This window comes from Mixophyes fleayi, chromosome 6, assembly GCF_038048845.1.
Source record: "Mixophyes fleayi isolate aMixFle1 chromosome 6, aMixFle1.hap1, whole genome shotgun sequence".
Classification (NCBI taxonomy): domain Eukaryota; kingdom Metazoa; phylum Chordata; class Amphibia; order Anura; family Limnodynastidae; genus Mixophyes; species Mixophyes fleayi.
In genome coordinates this window covers 164,553,851-164,559,850 of record NC_134407.1, presented here as the reverse complement: position 1 = coordinate 164,559,850, position 6,000 = coordinate 164,553,851, and the positions used below count along the sequence as shown (strand labels likewise).

The window sequence follows — 6,000 nt, the reverse complement described above, 5'->3', positions numbered from 1 at the left end:
ACAAGAGAACCTGTTTTGTTGTTTTTCGGATTTTTTAAAGCAATAGTATGTAAAAATGTAAAAACTTTAATTTTGACAAAAGGAACTTGTAGAGTAGAGAATTTTTTCCCTCAAAGTAGACATTTTACAAAGCAAACTCATTTCAATAATGCAATTTTAATATTTATGATGCCTACAGTGTTTCTTTTTTTCTGGGAATTAAAGAGATAATCTATCACATGCTATGTGAGAATATTTTTTTTTTAGAAATAAGCAACACAAAAGAGTAAAGTTTTAGCAGTGTTTTTTGTGTCAAAATGAGACTGTTCTTTCAATCCATTCCAGGTTATCTACGCTGGAGAAATGTATAGTTTATCTCATATGGCACCCAATGGTTGATATTTGCGAAGTATGCACTTATGAAGGTATACGTTTTTTATTATGATTGCATAGTGTTGATATTGAGATTTTTCTAAGTATTCACATTTATAAATTTGGAAGCCAAGATTCAAAGTACGTAGAAAGTATCTACTTTTTAATAGAATCTCATCTGTAGATAATAAAGGCAGCCAAATGAATGACCTTATTTATTTATTTCTTAAGTCATAATAACATTTATTTAGGAACATTGTTTTCTTCTGCAGAAAAGAAATGTACAAGTGATCTGAGATTTATGCATTGGAGTCACATTTTACTAAATTTGCTTATTTTAAAATTATAAAACAAGATTCATAAGTACCTATAAAGAAACTGCTTACTCATTTTGGGCAAACAAGACTTTTGAAACTTTAACTAAGAATCATCCCACTAATAGATAAGGAATTTATTTTGGACAATCTTATCAGAGCTATTTTGGGAAAATGGCAAAATCTAACTTCAAATGCCTAGCTTGACTGAAATAGCTAAAAATAACAGGATAAAAATGACTAAAAGCCATGGGCTCGTCCGGGAGTTGAACCCGGGACCTCTCGCACCCGAAGCGAGAATCATACCCCTTAGACCAACGAGCCACACAAAAGAACCTGTTTTGTTGTTTTTCCGGATTTTTTAAAGCAATAGTATGTAAAAATGTAAAAAATTTAATTTTGACAAAAAGGAACTTGTAGATTAGAGAATTTTTTCCCTCAAAGTAGACATTTTACAAAGCAAACTCATTTCAATAATGCAATTTTAATATTTATGATGCCTACAGTGTTTCTTTTTTTCTGGGAATTAAAGAGATAATCTATCACACTCTATGTGAGAAAAATTTTTTTTTTTTACAAATAAGCAACACAAAAGAGTAAGTTTTAGCAGTGTTTTTTGTGTCAAAATGAGACTGTTCTTTCAATCCATTCTAGGTCATTTAGGCTGGAGAAATGTATAGTTTATCTCATATGGCACCCAATGGTTGATATTTTGCGAAGTATGCACTTATGAAGGTATACGTTTTTTATTATGATTGCATAGTGTTAATATTGAGATTTTTCTAAGTATTCACATTTATAAATTTGGAAGCCAAGATTCAAAGTACCTACAAAGTATCTACTTTTTAATAGAATCTTATCTGTAGATAATAAAGGCAGCCAAATGAATGACCTTATTTATTTATTTCTTAAGTTATAATAACATTTATTTAGGAACATTGTTTTCTTCTGCAGAACAGAAATGTACAAGTGATCTGAGATTTATGCATTGGAGTCACATTTTACTAAATTTCCTTATTTTAAAATTATAAAACCAAGATTCATAAGTACCTATAAAGAAACTGCTTACTCATTTTGGCAAACAAGACTTTTTGAAACTTTAACTAAGAATCATCCCACTAATAGATAGGGAATTTATTTTGGACAATCTTATCAGAGCTATTTTGGGAAAATGGCAAAATCTAACTTCAAATGACTTGACTGAAATAGCTAAAAATAACAGGATAAAAATGACTAAAAGTCATGGGCTCGTCCGGGATTTGAAACCCGGGACCTCTCGCACCCAAAGCGAGAATCATACCCCTAGACCAACGAGCCACAGAAAAGAACTTGTTTGGTTATTTTTTCGGATTTTTTAAAGCAATAGTATGTAAAAATGTAAAAACTTTAATTTTGACAAAAAGGAACTTGTAGAGTAGAGATTTTTTTTTCCTCAAAATAGACATTTTACAAAGCAAACTCATTTCAATTAATGCAATTTTAATATTTATGATGCCTACAGTGTTTCTTTTTTTCTGGGAATTAAAGAGATAATCTATCACACTCTTTGTGAGAAATATTTTTTTTTAAAAATAAGCAACACAAAAGAGTAAGTTTTAGCAGTGTTTTTTTGTCTCAAAATGAGACTGTTCTTTCAATCCATTCCAGGTCATCTGCGCTGGAGAAATGTATAGTTTATCTCATATGGCACCCAATGGTTGATATTTTGCGAAGTATGCACTTATGAAGGTATACGTTTTTTATTATGATTGCATAGTTTGATATTGAGATTTTTCTAAGTATTCACATTTATAAATTTGGAAGCCAAGATTCAAAGTACCAAGAAAGTATCTACTTTTAATAGAATCTTATCTGTAGATAATAAAGGCAGCCAAATGAATGACCTTATTTATTTATTTCTTAAGTCATAATAACATTTATTTAGGAACATTGTTTTCTTCTGCAGAAAAGAAATGTACAAGTGATCTGAGATTTATGCATTGGAGTCACATTTTACTAAATTTGCTCATTTTAAAATCATAAAACCAAGATTCATAAGTACCTATAAAGAAACTGCTTACTCATTTTGGGCAAACAAGACTTTTTGAAACTTTAACTAAGAATCATCCCACTAATAGATAAGGAATTTTTTTTTTGGACAATCTTATCAGAGCTATTTTGGGAAAATGGCAAAATATAACTTCAAATGCCTAGCTTGACTGAAATAGCTAAAAATAACAGGATAAAAATGACTAAAAGTCATGAGCTCGTCCGGGGAGTTGAACTCGGGACCTCTCGCACCCGAAGCGGAGAATCATACCCCTAGATCAACGAGCCACACAAGAGAACCTGTTTTGTTGTTTTTTAGGATTTTTTAAAGCAATAGTATGTAAAAATGTAAAAACTTTAATTTTGACAAAAAGGAACTTGTAGAGTAGAGAATTTTTTCCCTCAAAGTAGACATTTTACAAAGCAAACTCATTTCAATAATGCAATTTTAATATTTATGATGCCTACAGTGTTTCTTTTTTTCTGGGAATTAAAGAGATAATCTATCACACGCTATGTGAGAAATATTTTTTTTTAGAAATAAGCAACACAAAAAAGTAAGTTTTAGCAGTGTTTTTTGTGTCAAAATGAGACTGTTCTTTCAATCCATTCCAGGTTATCTACGCTGGAGAAATGTATAGTTTATCTCATATGGCACCCAATGGTTGATATTTTGCGAAGTATGCACTTATGAAGGTATACGTTTTTTATTATGATTGCATAGTGTTGATATTGAGATTTTTCTAAGTATTCACATTTATAAATTTGGAAGCCAAGATTCAAAGTACGTAGAAAGTATCTACTTTTTAATAGAATCTCATCTGTAGATAATAAAGGCAGCCAAATGAATGACCTTATTTATTTATTTCTTAAGTCATAATAACATTTATTTAGGAACATTGTTTTCTTCTGCAGAAAAGAAATGTACAAGTGATCTGAGATTTATGCATTGGAGTCACATTTTACTAAATTTGCTTATTTTAAAATTATAAAACCAAGATTCATAAGTACCTATATAGAAACTGCTTACTCATTTTGGGCAAACAAGACTTTTTGAAACTTTAACTAAGAATCATCCCACTAATAGATAAGGAATTTATTTTGGACAATCTTATCAGAGCTATTTTGGGAAAATGGCAAAATATAACTTCAAATGCCTAGCTTGACTGAAATAGCTAAAAATAACAGGATAAAAATGACTAAAAGCCATGGGCTCGTCCGGGAGTTGAATCCGGGACCTCTCGCACCCGAAGTGAGAATCATACCCCTAGACCAACGAGCCACACAAAAGAACCTGTTTTGTTGTTTTTCCGGATTTTTTAAAGCAATAGTATGTAAAAATTTAAAAAATTTAATTTTGACAAAAAGGAACTTGTAGAGTAGAGAATTTTTTCCCTCAAAGTAGACATTTTACAAAGCAAACTCATTTCAATAATGCAATTTTAATATTTATGATGCCTACAGTGTTTCTTTTTTTCTGGGAGTTAAAGAGATAATCTATCACACTCTATGTGAGAAATATTTTTTTTTTTTTACAAATAAGCAACACAAAAGAGTAAGTTTTAGCAGTGTTTTTTGTGTCAAAATGAGACTGTTCTTTCAATCCATTCCAGGCCATTTAGGCTGGAGAAATGTATAGTTTATCTCATATGGCACCCAATGGTTGATATTTTGCGAAGTATGCACTTATGAAAGTATACGTTTTTTTATTATGATTGCATAGAGTTGATATTGAGAATTTTCTAAGTATTTACATTTATAAATTTGGAAGCCAAGATTCAAAGTACCAAGAAAGTATCTACTTTTTAATAGAATCTTATCTGTAGATAATAAAGGCAGCCAAATGAATGACCTTATTTATTTATTTCTTAAGTCATAATAACATTTATTTAGGAACATTGTTTTCTTCTGCAGAACAGAAATGTACAAGTGATCTGAGATTTATGCATTGGAGTCACATTTTACTAAATTTGCTTATTTTAAAATTATAAAACCAAGATTCATAAGTACCTATAAAGAAACTGCTTACTCATTTTGGGCAAACAAGACTTTTTGAAACTTTAACTAAGAATCATCCCACTAATAGATAAGGAATTTATTTTGGACAATCTTATCAGAGCTATTTTGGGAAAATGGCAAAATCTAACTTCAAATGCCTAGCTTGACTGAAATAGCTAAAAATAACAGGATAAAAATGACTAAAAGCCATGGGCTCGTCCGGGAGTTGAACCCGGGACCTCTCGCACCCGAAGCGAGAATCATACCCCTAGACCAACGAGCCACACAAAAGAACCTGTTTTGTTGTTTTTCCGGATTTTTTAAAGCAATAGTATGTAAAAATTTAAAAAATTTAATTTTGACAAAAAGGAACTTGTAGAGTAGAGAATTTTTTCCCTCAAAGTAGACATTTTACAAAGCAAACTCATTTCAATAATGCAATTTTAATATTTATGATGCCTACAGTGTTTCTTTTTTTCTGGGAGTTAAAGAGATAATCTATCACACTCTATGTGAGAAATATTTTTTTTTTTTTACAAATAAGCAACACAAAAGAGTAAGTTTTAGCAGTGTTTTTTGTGTCAAAATGAGACTGTTCTTTCAATCCATTCCAGGCCATTTAGGCTGGAGAAATGTATAGTTTATCTCATATGGCACCCAATGGTTGATATTTTGTGAAGTATGCACTTATGAAAGTATACGTTTTTTATTATGATTGCATAGAGTTGATATTGAGATTTTTCTAAGTATTCACATTTATAAATTTGGAAGCCAAGATTCAAAGTACCAAGAAAGTATCTACTTTTTAATAGAATCTTATCTGTAGATAATAAAGGCAGCCAAATGAATGACCTTATTTATTTATTTCTTAAGTTATAATAACATTTATTTAGGAACATTGTTTTCTTCTGCAGAACAGAAATGTACAAGTGATCTGAGATTTATGCATTGGAGTCACATTTTACTAAATTTGCTTATTTTAAAATTATAAAACCAAGATTCATAAGTACCTATAAAGAAACTGCTTACTCATTTTGGGCAAACAAGACTTTTTGAAACTTTAACTAAGAATCATCCCACTAATAGATAAGGAATTTATTTTGGACAATCTTATCAGAGCTATTTGGGAAAAATGGCAAAATCTAACTTCAAATGCCTAGCTTGAGTGAAATAGCTAAAAAATCCAGGATAAAAATGACTAAAATTCATGGGCTCGTCTGGGATTTGAACCCGGGACCTCTCGCACCCAAAGCGAGAATCATACCCCTAGACCAACAAGCCACACGAAAGAAGCGGATTTGTTGTTTTT

The 6,000-nt window shown here is 30.6% G+C and overlaps 4 non-coding genes across 4 annotated transcripts; all 4 read right to left on the bottom strand.

Annotated features, from left to right (window-relative positions):
- Positions 1 to 916: 916 nt before the first annotated feature.
- Positions 917 to 989, bottom strand: TRNAP-CGG (transfer RNA proline (anticodon CGG)). Its single transcript has one exon. It is a non-coding gene; the product is annotated as a tRNA-Pro (tRNA).
- Positions 990 to 1,909: 920 nt separating this feature from the next.
- On the bottom strand, positions 1,910 to 1,982 carry TRNAP-UGG (transfer RNA proline (anticodon UGG)). Its single transcript has one exon. It is a non-coding gene; the product is annotated as a tRNA-Pro (tRNA).
- Positions 1,983 to 4,902: 2,920 nt separating this feature from the next.
- TRNAP-CGG (transfer RNA proline (anticodon CGG)) lies at positions 4,903 to 4,974 on the bottom strand. The gene has a single exon. It is a non-coding gene; the product is annotated as a tRNA-Pro (tRNA).
- A 926-nt stretch (positions 4,975 to 5,900) lies between these two features.
- On the bottom strand, positions 5,901 to 5,972 carry TRNAP-UGG (transfer RNA proline (anticodon UGG)). Its single transcript has one exon. It is a non-coding gene; the product is annotated as a tRNA-Pro (tRNA).
- Positions 5,973 to 6,000: the final 28 nt, after the last annotated feature.